This window comes from Apis florea, unplaced genomic scaffold (assembly GCF_048593485.1).
Source record: "Apis florea isolate Af1SG1 unplaced genomic scaffold, ASM4859348v1 contig_3683_pilon, whole genome shotgun sequence".
NCBI classification, from domain to species: Eukaryota; Metazoa; Arthropoda; class Insecta; order Hymenoptera; family Apidae; genus Apis; species Apis florea.
Window position 1 is genome coordinate 171,895 of NW_028256803.1, and position 15,912 is coordinate 187,806.

General features: G+C 28.0%; 1 protein-coding gene across 9 annotated transcripts in view; it reads left to right on the forward strand.

The window, feature by feature from the left end:
• LOC100865130 (uncharacterized) overlaps window positions 1-15,912 on the forward strand; it is a 103,595-nt gene that overhangs the window by 75,363 nt on the left and 12,320 nt on the right. Inside the window, exon 1 of one of the 9 annotated variants that reach the window (XR_015294225.1) lies at window positions 1,980-2,081. The exons of the other annotated variants lie outside the window; for them this stretch is intronic. The gene's annotated coding sequence lies outside the window, so the exon portion shown is untranslated. Of the gene's footprint in view, window positions 1-1,979; window positions 2,082-15,912 lie in introns of those variants that run through there. 9 annotated transcript variants of the gene reach the window in all.

A 15,912-nucleotide genomic window follows, 5' to 3' on the forward strand; every position in this document is an offset into this window, starting at 1 on the left:
AACATTTTTCAATTATTATGTTATGTAATACATTTATTAAGATAATAATCATTCTGATAATCTAGTTATCAATAAAATTATCAATAATCAATAAGTTGATAATATTGAAATGTCCTCGACAAATATTATTAAGATTGAAAAATATTAATTATATTGATAAATTGATTTTTCAAAATATTGATTTTTATGTTTAAAAACTCATTCAGATTGCAAATTATCAACGATTTGTCAGATTTATCAGATGCAATAGCTAAGATTATATTTTTTTTTTTTAGATTTCAGAGAAATGATAATATATTCTTAAAATTTTATTTTATAAGATTTGAAAATTATTAATATCTCCTTTCATCGTTATATTTTCAAAGTTATATTCTTTGAAATTTCAAAATCATCTGATTTGATTCCTTTCTTTCATAATTTTGTATTAGTTTAGATTAAGATCAAAATGAATACGATATACGATTGTGAAAGAAAGAATAAAAAATTTAGAAATTTTAGGAATGATAAAATAATTATATAATGGGATTGGTAAAGAAAAATTTATTTTAATGAATATTCGAAATGTGTAACCTTTATCAATTCCATATAACCGAACTTTGTTTTATTTCAGATATATGCGAAAATATTTTTAATATTGCATACAGTAAGCACTTATGTTTCGACGCTTATTTCCATATCATGTAAATCATTCATAAAATATCATACGAACTCGATGGAACGAATTTTACATAAATAATTAACCACAGATGATTTTACTCCGAAACAATTTTTCTCTCTTTTTTGTATATCGATTTTTAAAAACTCTTATCGATATCTTAAACTATTAAATGCAACATTGCATTAATAGAACATATAATTTTTAATTTTTTTTCAATCATAATTGTATTATGTTTTTGATTAATAATTGTGACTTTGGAAATTCCGAGAATTGTTTAATCTACTCTCCATCATTATTTCTTTTTTTAGTTAATATTTAAAATGTTTTGAAATTCTAAAAATTTGAATTATTTAAAGTTATGGTAAAAATATTTTGATAAATTGTCAAAATATTTTTTGTGCTTTTATTTTGCATTATTGAATTCTCGTATAGCTTTTATTATTAAATTATTTACACTAAATATTTTAGAAAATTCAAAAAATTCCAAAAGCACAAATATTTTATTACAACAAAATTTTTTTGACAAAATTTCCTACATACAATAAATATCTGATTTAATGATTTTTTCTTTTTTTTTTCAATAATGTCACTGTAGATTTTCTTTTAAGCTTTATTTCATTACTAAAACGAGATTTTAATCGATGGGACTCGAAAAACTACATAGTGCAATTTTTATTATTACTTGTAAATTGTTCTACTACTTCGTAAATATTACTAATAACGAATCAAAAAGCATTGAAATTCTTACGAAATTTTAACAAAAATTAAAATCCTCTTTATCTTATTTTTTTATTAGTTTCTTCTTACTCCAAAAATTCGAAACATCGAGCGAGCAACAATGGTTCGTTAAAATTTAATTAACCAATCGTTGTACATGCATCGATAAATAATAAATAATTGCACAATGTGATAATTACATTATTCCATTCAGGATAAATAATTGAATTATTTTATAATTTAAATCTTTAACCAAATCTTACACTCTATACTTATCTTTCTTCACGAAAACTCTCCTCTTAATCTTTCATTTTTCAAAGGACACAACCGATCCCTCCCTAACCTTGATTCCTTCACGGTCGATTTGTACGCACGGAGAATGCAGCCAGAAGCGAATCCAAGAACGGGCAAACGGGCATGGCATCGTGCGTCATCCCACGGCCCCGTTCTATGGGGGCCTAGAACCTCACCTAGGGGCCCTTTATCCGGCCTATCGTCTATTGAATAGAAAGGACGAGGGGAGGGAGTGTTCGTTTAACTTGGAGTGCAAGCAGGTGCGTTCAACCCGCAACTAGTGTACAGTTTACCTGCGGGAGCGTCTGCCAGTAAACGTTCGTGCCTCGTTCCGTTTCCGTATCGCGCAGAGATTTAGTTCAATTCGTTGTTTCAAAGTGATAATTGATCTTGGATGATTTAACTACGACAGGTATGCGCGAGAATCGATTATTGATAATTTTTTCCTTGTGTTATGCATTACATTCTTTGGTGAATGTCATTATTTTATAAGCAGTGCATCTTGTAGTTTATTTTTATAGTTGTTTGTAGTTGTTTGAATTATTGAAGAAATAATAACACTTAAAGCACGATAATTTTTTAATAAAATTTTTTTCTTTCTTTTATTATTTGTTGTTTAGTGCTACGATGTCAGATTATTTGATAAGTAGCATATCTTATTTATTTATTTTGCTCTTTATTGAAGATTAATACTTTGTACGACTTTTTTTTTTTCTCTTAGTAATTTTTCTCTTCTGTTGTGATTTCTTTAGTGAATATCAGATTATTCCATAGCGTATCTTATTTATTTTGCAGTTTGAGTTATTGATTCTCTAGTTGATTATTAATCCTTTGTTCTCGGGAAATTCTTCGAAGTGTTTTTGTTCACAAGGATGATAATAGCTTTTGAAATCAATGCACAAATAATTTCAATAAATTCTAATACGTTATATATTGTGTTTTACTTTAATATAATTTTAAATTTTATGAAGCTTTTTCATAATAATAATCATCTTAAAGATTGAACATGAATCTATAAAGAAAAAAATGAATAATTATAAATAAATATTGTTGAAATTTTCAATAATTAAAAATAGTCTTGTAATTTCTGGAAAAATATAAATTTATATAAAGACTTCGTCTAAATGGAAAGAAAATATATTTATTACGACATAAATCATATTACAAATGATGCTATAATACATGTCAAATAAGATTCGATACTATAAGACGAAAAGTTAATCAAAGAAATTGTTTTTTGCGAGGACATTTTCATCAGACGTAATTTGTATCTAAAATTAAATTGGAATATTAATAATTACTGAAGGAATGTTTATTAACACTGTACCTTGTGTCAATATTATTTATGGAATATGAAATGTGTAAAAGATCATCTGCATATCTGTACCATTTCTCAATAATATTGTTTATTTTGTAAATTTAACTATTTCCAGTGTTAAATTTTCTTATATCGTGTAAAAATAATCTTCTTGAAAGTGTTATTTAAATCTGAAATAGAAAATGATTAAAATTTTAAAATGTAAATTAATCAAGAATTTTAATCAGATTTTTAAATACATTGAAAATTTTCGCTAAATATGTAAATTATTCTAAACGAAATTTCACGTAAAAAAGTTAATTATTTATCATTTCATCACATCGATTTTCCAATTATCGCATTACTGACACAAAGAAACAAATTAAATTAGGAAAATGAGAGACAAATATGAGGGTTAATTAATTATAATGAGGGTGTATCTATTTGCACTTTTTTTCCTTGTTAATTCAATATTATATTACATGTAATCACGTTTAAAAACATTCTTATGAATATTATTATATATTTTGAATTACATCTTCAATATTTTTAATAAAATTTAAATATAGTGCCACTTCTTCTATCATTTTCTTATCAGGATGAATGTCTTTATATAAAGGGAAAGCGTAATTTCAAGTTTTTCCTTTTATTCATCTTCAAAACGGTCTCTCTTTTAGGATGTTTACAATTCGAAAATGAACGATAATTATCTACTAATGGAGGACGAAAACCATTAGCCAAGTTAGATCAATAAAAATTTTCCATAGAAGAATTAATATTTGCGGTCTATAATATTCATCCTTTCTTCTTTGAATATCATTTTCGAATATCTATAACAATTATATTTAAATTCTATATTCTTCTTATTTAAAATGCTCTCGAGTATTTTTTTACTTTATACATAAAAATATTTTAAATTCTATGTGCTTTTTAACATTTAAATTGAGTTAGAATACTCTATGTATCTTTTAAGATTGTTGAGATGAATTTCAAAATGAATCATTCACAAGCTAAATCTATGATGTCCATTTTATTATAAAATTCCTTTGTCAAAATAATTAATATTTTCTTTTTCAAAATTGATTTTCCAAAAACCAAATAATGAAACCTTGATGAAATATGACTCGAATACGTAGTCATGATTTATCAATTCGACGCGTAATCATTATTCTTTACGAGACAACACAATACAGTTTAAAATGGTAGAGAAAGTAAACGCAAAGTAAAGAAAAGAAACGACAATAAATAAGGACGCATATCGATCTTGTCCGCGCAAATGGCGGCTAATTTAAACTCCTCGATAAAAATCTCACTATGCTTGTGTTCCTTCCAACAAAGAATTCACAAAGAGAAAAAGGTGAATTTCAATTTTTACACACGTTTCGAAATGATGAATAAGAGATTTTTTTAAAGAAGATAGTATAAAATACGATATTATCTCATATTTTTTACTCATATCGATGTTACGAGATATCATTTTCGATTCGAATGCAAAAATGTCGGCCGTGGAATGAATCATAAGGTCATCGTTCGCTATTGAAGTGTGCCGCACTTGGAATATTTTTGCACAAATTCACGCATATGCACGCGGTGAAAGTGCAACTGTTGTTGTTCTATCTTGTTGAATGCATACGGGGTGATATCGTGAAAGCGTGAGTGCTCGTTTTTAATACGCGCGTCCGATGAATATTTCAGGTGGGACTTTAATCACACAGGGGTCCGTGCTCGACAAGATAACGTTAGTTGTTTTTCTCGTTTTGTCGTTTCGCGCGACGCCATTCCTTTTTTCTTCCTCTCCTTCTTTCTTTTGAAAACGACGAGCATTGAAATTTTCTCGCGAAATAACATTACTCTAAACCCTTTTCCGCCCTGCGAAAACTCTTTCTGAGAAGTGCACTGTTTCTGATTAAACTTTTTAGAAATGTGTCGAAGAATTATTTCTTCTTTAAGAAATTGATTCGATTAAGAATTTTATTGGATCGAAGTTTCTAAAAATTGGATAATTTAATTTTGATCGATTTACCTTAGATTTATCTTGTTTTTATTATTAAATTTAAATATTCTATCTCTTGCTTTTGAGAAGTGATTTTTGGAAAGTGATTGTATAAATGAGCAAGACTTAAAAGAGAAGTTCGCCAATTTCGAAAAATTTGAAACTTCGCAGAAATGAAGTTTTGCCGGTAACGAAATTTCTCCAGAGTTTCGAGTTTTTCTCAGTTTTCAATCTGCAAAACTTTCGTTGTTAGTCGAATAATAGATGTTATTAATTTATCATTATGTTAATAATTTTGTTATTAAAATTTTGCTTTTCTTTTAAAATGATATCGAATTAATTTATACGTCTAAAATTTTGTGGGATTAAAAGTTAAGAATAAAGCGATTAGAGAATATATACATTGACAAGTGCCAGATGGTCCTTTCATTGGTGGAAAAAAGAAAAAAAGAAGGGATTGGAATTAAATTTTTGCGTTCGATTCCACAGGATTTCTGAGGCTCTAATTTAATCGATGAATCTTTAATTAATAGAGTCTCTCGTGTGTGACACTTTCTTTTTTTTCTATTTTTTTTTTTTTTTGTACTTTAATTAATTCGATGAAATTCACAGACTACGAGAAATACTGAAGGTATAGATAAAAGTGGCTGGTTATTCTACGATAATGTAATCTTTACCTTGTAAAGTATCAGCCACTTTGGTCTCTCCGGTTATATATTTCTCTTTCGTATTGCAATAAAGCTTTGTACCATTCACCATGCATTTTCCACTCGTTTCTCGTATTCCTTTTCAGTTACGCTGATTGAATTTTCTTTTAATCCTTTAAAAAAGAATCATCTACCCTTCTCTCGTATAGAAACATGCCACGGTAAAACGAGCAAAAACACGATTTCAACACTTTCATAAAAATTTTCACCCTTTTATTAATGAAATTTTCTACTATCTATCAATCTTCCAATTGAACTTTTAATTGAATTGAAAAAAAAAGAAAATAAAAAAAATAAAATAAAATAAAATAGTAGAAAATGATTTAAACACTTATCGTAAATTTAAAAATATTATATTTTTAAATGTTCAATCCTTCTCAACTTTTGATGTAAATTGATATTACTTTTTCATATCATATTTATTTAATTTAAGATTATTTATTTATTTATATATTTATTTAAGATTAGTTTGCCCATTTAAAATACAAATTAAAAAATTTCTTCTCGAAATAATCAATTTTTATTCGTAACCAAATGGATCTAACATTGCTACGAAAATTTAAGATATTCTCGGAATCTTTGGAATCTTGAAGGATTGCTTCAGATCTGATGTATCTCTTTAAGTTGTTAAACGACACATGTCCACAACTTTTTCAGCCAATTAATATTTTAATTTTATTTTATTTTTTGATCATAGATAGATACTTTTTACACCTAGTATTCGATATATCAATCTTATTTTTTAGACTATTTTCTAAGCTTTCAAACATTCAAAATTATTAAATAATATCTTTATTTCGTCCTGTAATCAATTTTCAATCATATCCAAATAAATTTAATTGTCGTTTATTAAATTTTATTAAATTTTTATTTTTAAAATTTAAAATATCTAGATATCATTTTGATCTCTTTGTAACCTATTGCGAGTATATTACATAACTATATTACAATATTACACGCTACAAAATTTAAGGTGTTTGAATATTATTTCAACTTCTTTGCAATTTCACAATATTCTATGAATATCACGATACTCCATTACAAAAATTTAAGATAACGAAATATCATATTTGTCTCCTCCGCAATCTCATTGTGTAAAACTGTACAGAAAACCCAAGGCGAATGCTCGGAAATGCAAATGCAAATGCCCGAGGAAAGCAACAGAGTCGTTCCACGCCATAATACCTCCTAATCACACTTCCGCGAGTCATCCATCTCCATATTAATCGCCGTTAATAACCGCAAACACGCACGATCGATGCGCGATCTCCATAAACGAGCGCAGGCAAGAAAAAAAGAAAAAAAGAGAAACGACAGCAACGTTGAAAATAAAAAGAACCAACGACTTTGAAAAAGAAATTAATTTTTTATTCAATCATCCTATCCCATCTCGATCGATCCGGAAAGGAGCGATCCTTTTCTCAAAGTTATTCAAACTTATTCTTGCAACTCTCTTCTCGTCTTCTTCTTGAACCGATTAGAAATCATGACGACGTACGAACATACACGAACGTTTTTCACGATGCGTAAATCCTTGCTTCTTGTTTAGTCACGCCCAACTATTGTTACCACGCGGAGGAGAGGGAGAGATCGTTCGAGAAAATCGCTCGACATCGACATCCACTTCGCCTTCCACCTTTCAATTACGCGCGGCCTGTTTACTCGCCGGGGTTGGAAGGATGGTAAACAGAGTCATACGTTTCTTTTTTAACGTTGCCTACCTCGCGGCTATCCCACCCTCCTCCCCTCTCTCCTCGTTAATTAGCAGTTTAATTAAATGAAGTTTGCGTTCTTCTCTTGCGAAGTCCCTTGCCAGGGATCGCGGGGATTTCGATACAAATTTTAACCCGAATCCAACGAAGATATATATGTGTGTATGTGTGTACGGTTGTGTTTACAAGGATGTTCGATATTAAAGATTTAGCAAAGCCAACCGGCGATGAGCACTGTGATTATTATTGGATACGTAATGTCGGGTCTATAATGAAAGTTCGTGCGATGATTGTATACGAAAAATGGACAGTGGAGAAGGGGTTGGTTTAATATTTGTGTAACGACAGGGCTTACGTTTGGATTATCTTGAATTTAATTTTCGATTTTTGACACTACAATTATCGTTTTGAATTTACAATGAAAATAAATAAATTGTATGCGATTATATCCGTATCTGTGAAAATCTTTTCAGTGAGTATAAAATAAGAAGTACAAAGTTTATCATGTTGGTAGTTCTAGTCTCTTAAGATGAAGGATTTCAGGTCTTTCTTTCTTATTTAATCCTTTCAAGACTAAACTTTGTTAAAGATAAGAAGAAAAAACCCTTTCAAGACTAAATATTTTTAAGGATAAGAGAGAAATTCCTTTTTTTTTTTATAAATTATTTAGGTAACAATTTTTTTATGATGTTTTTTTAAAGAAAATATATTGCAATTGAAACATATTACATTTTCAAAAGAAATATATTTATCATTTAGTTATTTAAATAGATATAAACCAAGTATACTTTGTAAAAATATGTAGATATTATCATCAGCATTAATTTTAAATTTCATGAGACGATTATATTTATCAATTTGATTATATTAATCATCGTATAGTACATTAAATATTTAAATATATTATACATCTGTAGTCAATTTTCAAGTATGAAACATTTGTTTTTTATAAAACATATTGAAAGATATCGTTCCTTATTTTTCATTTGAAATAATCAAACGTACAATAAATTAACCATTTACACAAAATAATTTTCTTACAAAATGAGATACAGAAATTAACCGAAAGATCATTTTCAATTGGAAATGACGAGAGTTTATACAAATAACTTTTGTTTGATAACAGTCCATTTGTTACTTACATTCCTTTCTTCCTTTTTTTTTTTTCTTTTTTAATTCCAAACGAAGAAATTAGGAAGAGAATTAGTCATTAACAAAAGGTTTCTTTTCTCATTTCGATTTCTCAACAACGATTTTTAATTCTCTCTCCTCCCTTCCCGTTTCCCATCTCAAGTATTTTTCTATACAGATCCTAACGAGATTTTAACGATCGTCAATCTAACCTCTAATAAATTCCTCCGACACTGCTCGAAACGAGGGTGGCGACAAATAGCGTATCATAAAAGAAGCGTATCGAGTAATATGCTTTTTACCCGAGTTTATTACCCGACCTCGTCCGTTTCTCCCAACAATGAACCGTTTGAAAGACTACATAAGCCAGTGGAAATATTGACCATGCAGTCGGTTAAGACCAGACCAACGTATCACGCTTTCCTTCGCCAAACGGTTCATCGCGAGGCAACCGTACGAAGTGTGCAAGAACGTAATTTTCCAGTGTATTATTCATGATGTGGGAAGAGATGCCGCGGAAAGTGAGCTCGATTCCCGAATGAATAAACCGAGAGATATGAATAAGAGCCGCATATGTACGTGTATATTAAACTGAATCTATTACGATGCTAATCTTAAAATTCTCCGTCTCTTCTATCTTGACCCTTTAACTGTTAACCGCGTCGCTTAACTCTTTGACTGTGATTCCACTTTGTGCCCTTCGGCATTCCGATTTCCCTTTGTTCCGCGTACTCTCTTCTCCTCTTGGACTCTTATTAAATGGAACTTCTCTAAATGGATTCTAATTAGATTCATTAAGTGTCCGATTCTGGCCAAATACTGTGTTTCTTTCCTTTCTTTCCCGCAAATTATAATTAAACTCAATTTTTGTTTGTTTAAACCTTTTTTTTTTTTTTCAATTAACACCGTAGAATGACCTCTCCCTTACCTTTCTCATATTTTTGCTTACGGTTTCAAATAGTTTGAAGATCTTTTCTGGATTATTTATACTGATTTCTTTGTAATAAATCTCGATATATATTTTAAATTAATTGTTTAATGATTATATAGAATTATCAATTTAATCTTTTCTATTAACGCTGTGATGTCTTTCATTCTATTTTGCGTTTATCTAATAGAACGAATATTTCAAAATTCTCAATAATATTGAAAATATTAAATATTTCTAAGCTTTCAAATATTTTGAAAAAAGATTCGAGTTATTTTGTAATTTTTTTTTCTATCCTATCCTGTAATCCAATCGGTTTTTCAAATAATTGTTTAAAAGCTTCTTTAAATCTATTTAACTTCTTGAGTGATGAATTCATTAAAACTAGAAAAAGTTTGTTATTTTGAATTTTCTCGTTTATGAATATTAACATTATGAATATAACGAGAATTTATTAAAAGATATTTGGAAATATTTAAAAAAGAAATATCTTTATACACCTTTATTCACAAGTATTCATATTAAAATAGTTATTTATTAACAAAAATATGTAATAAATCTGAAAATCTTTAAGTCGTTAAATAATTATTTATTCATTATCGAAGACACAAATATCCGCATGAATATACAATTCTGATCGATAAATAATTTCTCTGATAATCTGGATGGATTATAACGTTTTATACCGAGGACCAATACGTATCCTAATATTTATGAAAGAGGTAATACGTGATTATCTTTGCATCTTTCAGATTCATGTTTAAATTAACAAACCAAACGTACACGCATTTACGTCATTATCTTTCAAGAGATTAAAAGTGAAATGAATCCAACGATATTACATATAGTTAATCCTATCTTGTAATCCCATAAATTTTAATCAAAACCTTGCACTCGATATATTTTACTCAGGCATTGATTTACCTCCCTTGTTGAAATTTGATTAAAATTTTCGAGATGAAAATGAATCAAACGAATCAAATCCTCTGATTTTTTTTCTTTTTTTCTTTTCTTTTCTTTTCTTTTCTTTTTTTTTTTTTTTTTTTTTTTTTAATTCCTGTTTAGAGACCAACTGAGAAAACAAGGAGGAGCATTCATATCAGTCGTTTCCTCTCGGCTGAAATTCCTGGGCACATTCCACGGATTCATTCAGACACATGTACCTAGCTCCCTGGAAACAGATTCTCGCATCCCAAGTAGCCACTCAATCTCGTTCATGGTATCCCGAATACTTGTCATTTGTATCCAACCGAGACATTTATTCAAACACTTGAATGTGTATCCATCCCGGCCGGCTATAATGCGCGGTGTAATTTACATTTACTCGTGATTAATACGCTATCGTGACTGCTCGAAATAATTAAGGAGTGACGTATCTCGTGATAACATCGTTTAATTAGTTCCACCAATTATTTTATGCGTTTGATCATCAAACCGGTTAGTACGTCTGAGCATACTGTTATTAAAGTCAATTAGTAATTAAGAATAAGCCTGAGGGCTCGTTATTCGCGATCATACTGTATATCCTATTCTGTGTATCTTTTTAAAAATTAGCAAGTTCTGTGAAATTGTAAGTTAAGTCTTTCTTCAAAGAAAGGAGATGGAAAATTGTTCTTGCAAAACAACTTGCTATTACAGATCTTGTTCTTTGTTGCGTATGATATGTCATATGCAATTGAGATCGTATTTTCATTATTTTGAGAAATTTAGAATTGTTTGGGATAGAATAACCTAAGACAACAAATAATTTTCCACGTTGAGGATGAAAGAAGATTATGGAAAGAGGATTGAATTAAGAGTTGATTAGAAGAAATTGATTTGACATCGTTTAAAAATAATTCCATTAGTCTTGAAATCTTGGAATCTAACTGATTAATACATAACGAGTTTTAAAAGTTTATTCTTAATTTTTTTGTTGAATAGAAAAGAATGATAAGGTAAAGATCATTTCCTTAATGATTTAAGGAAATTGATCTAATGTTAATCGAATCCACATTCTGATAATTTTAGAATTAAGAAATTTAAATGTTCAAATTAATATACATCTAAAAGTACATTGAGGAAAAAAAAAATAAAAAAGAAACATTTACATTTCCATCATTCTTATAGTTTATAATTTCAGATTAATATGGAGACAGTATACTAGATATTTTTAAAAAATCATCATGATAAAACAAGATTGATTTTAAAATTACAAACTCGTATGTTTAGATAGACACCATGAATTATATTTAAAATTAAAATTATATGTAAAATGCAATATTATACTACTACAAAATATAAAAAATCTAATTTTCAAAATGGGATTAATAACGTCTCAATAGATGCTTGATTCTGATATTAGATATCAGAAATAATACCAGAAAAATTATAACAACTCTAAAATCCGTATATAAGAAATTACTTTGCGAAATAACATCTTATTAGTCTCTAAAGAATAAAAATAAAATTTCACGATCCAAGCATTTATTTGTTCGTTGCATAAATATACAATACTTTAAAAATATAAATATATAACAATCCTTCACTTTGAGAATAAAAGAAGAAGCAACAAAAGAATTAACGAGCAACTCGAAAAAAGTAGCAAAGGGTCTACCAAACATAATGGCGAAGTACAAAGTAGTACAAAGTAGGCCTTCGGCCAGTATCTCAATTGGCAATCGAGAATTCGAGCGGGTTCTCGTTATTGGAGAATATCCTGGCCCTGAGCTTTCGTATTCTCGCGAGATTTACAGAATGATCTCGACGATAAGCGCGATCTATGCTCGTTAGTAAGTAGCGAGGTCACCGCGCTCCGAGGTTACCGGAAGTCGCGGGCATCCGACAATGGTGTCACGGCGAAGACTCTTGTTAACGCGTGGCGACTGAGTCACGATCCTCTGTTAATTCTTCTCGCGTTCCTCTTGAGAACGAGTTCACGTGATTTCGTGCACGTTCCATCATTGTTTCTCGACTTGTTCGAAATAAGCGACAATCACGGTATTGACAAATTGCTCCGTGAAATATTTCTTTCCAATTTTATATTATATATAAATTTAGTATTTTAAATTATTTGATAATTCTATTATCCGCTATTATTTTTTCGAGTCGGTTTTCATCAATATCGGAATTTTCTTGAGTTATTCGATAATTTCTTTGTTACTTTTCCTTTCTTTATCCTCTGTTATTTTTCTGACGGTTTTCCTTTTTTTTTTTTGTTTATCAACTCTTTGAATCCTCTCAGCAAGTTTGTATTAAAAAATTTATACACGTTATAATTCTTACGTCTTCGAAATTTTAAAGAAAGATGTTGATTGTTTAAGTATAAGTGAAGTAAATGTAAAGAATACTTTTTCTATTAAAATGTTTTATCGTAGTGATTTATCGAATGAAATATAATAAATGATAAAACTATTTAAAAAAAATAATAATACTAAATTGTATACCGTTTGAAAAAAACAAAAGATTGTTTATTATGCAATAAATTGCATATTATTCCATATGAATGATAACTTTCAAAAAACGATTTAAAGTTCGTTTTCAAAGAATTGATATATTTCTTATTTTATTTCTTAGAGCAAAATATTAAATTAAATACGCAACTCTCTGTTGAAACTGTTCATTATGATTTATTGTTTCAGATTTAAATGGCATTAATAACGGCACTCATAAATAACACTAAATACTTTTTACCAACTTTGACTAATGCTGTCTGGCATCGATAGTAATAATAATCATACAAAATTTTCAAGTAGTTAAAAATAAATTCTCTTTCTCTTATTAATTAAATTAGAGTAATCAGATAAATCAATGTAACAATTTTCTAATAGTCTTTAACAAATAATTTTTATCGATTTCATTTTTTCATTTAATTATTGATTCATTAGATTAATTAAATATAAAAAAATGGACTTCTATCATAGACTTTAAATGAATTCTGAAAAGTTAATAAGAATATCATTCTTATTATAGGGATGAATTATTATTTCAAAATCAAATCTTGAAATCTTTCCCGAAAACAATTTTTATCGATTAATTAAATTCCATTCAATTTAATAATTATGTATTTCAATTAAAATGAATCTTAAATTATAATCTCATCATTTCGATTCACAATTTATTAGGACATTTATTTATATAATTAAACAATGAAAAGTAAAATTTAGAAAAAGTATTTGTGTTAATCTTCTACGAAAAATTCAGGATATTGAAGCTTTCCAATCACAAAAGGAAAATTTTTATATCATTATACGTGTTAATTGCAATTTATTTATTATTCGATGAATATAGAATGTGTGTAAAAAATGATTCATGTTTTGAAATTATCGAAGGGTAGGAAATATCAAAGAAAGTTATGAAATGTATAAGTAAATAGTAAGAACTTCAGTCTCATGAAAAATTAGAAGAAAAGAAAATGAATAAAAGAAAATTGATTTCTGAGTTTAGAGTGAATGTTTAAATATTCTTCCATTTATACAACCTGGTTCTTTATATTGAATTTTCTCCCTTTGTAGGAATTTCATAAAGATTTGAATAAATTGTTTGATTAAAAAAAAAGAAGCCATTTCTATTGTAAATTTCTTTATCTGATATTCACGCAAAATACGATGCATAAAATCTTTTTAAAAGAGTTTAAGTTTATTAAATTTTCAAAAATTAATTATTCCGATAATATATCAATTATATATTACAAATTTATTTCAAAATAAATCGATATGATGTAATAATAAAATTTAAAAATAAAATTGATTTAATTAATCGTCAAGAATTTGCTCATTCTTAATTTACATGCAAAAACATTCTCGAAAATCTTAGCTTTTATTTATTCCTTATTTCTATCATTTATATAAATATTTCTTTCCTTCATAGAATTATTTTATTTTTAAGTTATCAAAAATTAAATTTGATCAATCTTGAAGTAAAGAATATACTTTAGATTTATCACATCGATTATTTTTTAATATTTTCAATATTTTTACAGATTTATTTCTTTCAATATTCTTTATATTTAGGATTTTTTTCATTAATTATTTATTATTCATTTATTATTTGTTCAATTATATTGATATAAAATTTATTCTAATCTAAAATATATTCGATATATATATGTATATACGATTAACGATCAATAAAATAAAAATGATATACGGTTCAATTAAACTTATCTAAATCAAATTAATTAATTTTATATCTTAATAATATAAAGTTCACAAAAAAAAAGAATAATTTTTATTGATAATTTTATCTTAAAATAGATTACATTCTATAATATTGTATATCCTTTATTAAATTTGCTTGTTCCTTCAAATATTTTTTTTGTTTTCATCTGTATTTGATAAAAATAAGAGAGAAGAAGTGATGAACGATAAAGAGGTTAACAAAGGACACTTGATTCGTAAAAGTTTTTCCTTGTATCGCAATAACCACTCGAAATGAATCGAATCACGATCGCGGTTTTCCAATCGTAATCGCAATGCGTCACCTATTAGAGGAAGTTCGGATAAAGGAGAGTTGGCGATCATTGTTCGATTCTCTACGCGTTATCGTCGACATTACCCAGTCGTAACGATGCTAATCTACTTCGCGTTATTTGCGGTCACTTGACTATGTCGCGATGATAAACGCGCGGTAATATTGATTATTAATATCGAGTAATTGTTAATGACCCTGGAATGATCGAAAGACAATGTGTTGCGCAGCCGATGATAAACGATTATCATTCGATGATTCAATTCTATTATTGCAGTCGTGAATGAAGACAAAAATATCTCTGTGCGAAGTTTTTTTTTTTGTCTTTGTACATTCTTCCTTCTTGAATATATTTATGTAAAAATTAAAAGAGAGATTTATTAAATTGGAGAAGAATATTAAGCTTTTGATTTTTGATGCCACTTGGTTCTATTTTGTATAAAAGGAGAGGAGAAGATTTGTTTAATGTTAAATTTTTAATTAAAAGAGTGGTCTTCTGGCGTTAAAGGAGTTCTTGAAAAACTTACATGAAGCTGTCGACCTAATTCATTTTTACATATATTCGTTTGAAAGAAGAATACCGTATTTAATAGCATAGCATATACTAGATTAAATAAAGAATATTCTTTCGTTAAAAAGAATTTATTTAAATCGATATTAAAGTATAAGAATGGTACAAAGTTTTGCAAGATATTTTACAAATAATTGTATAGAATAATTTAAATTAAAAATAAAATTAAAATATTGCAGAAGATATGGCAGTGATTTCAAAGTTTTCATTTTATCATATTAATAATTCTTATAATAGCATTATTATATCGAATAATTTACAGACTCATCATACCGAAAATCTATGCTTCATTCTTTCTAACAATTGGCGGTACTTAGCCTTGGCGAGATGGATTACAGTATGAAACTTTAAAAGTCCATAGATTCTCGAAATCCGCGGAGAAGCGTCTTAAAACTTTTAGAAGTTTCACAGGATCATTTGCAGCGCGCTGGTAATGACTTGAAAAGTTAAGCGATC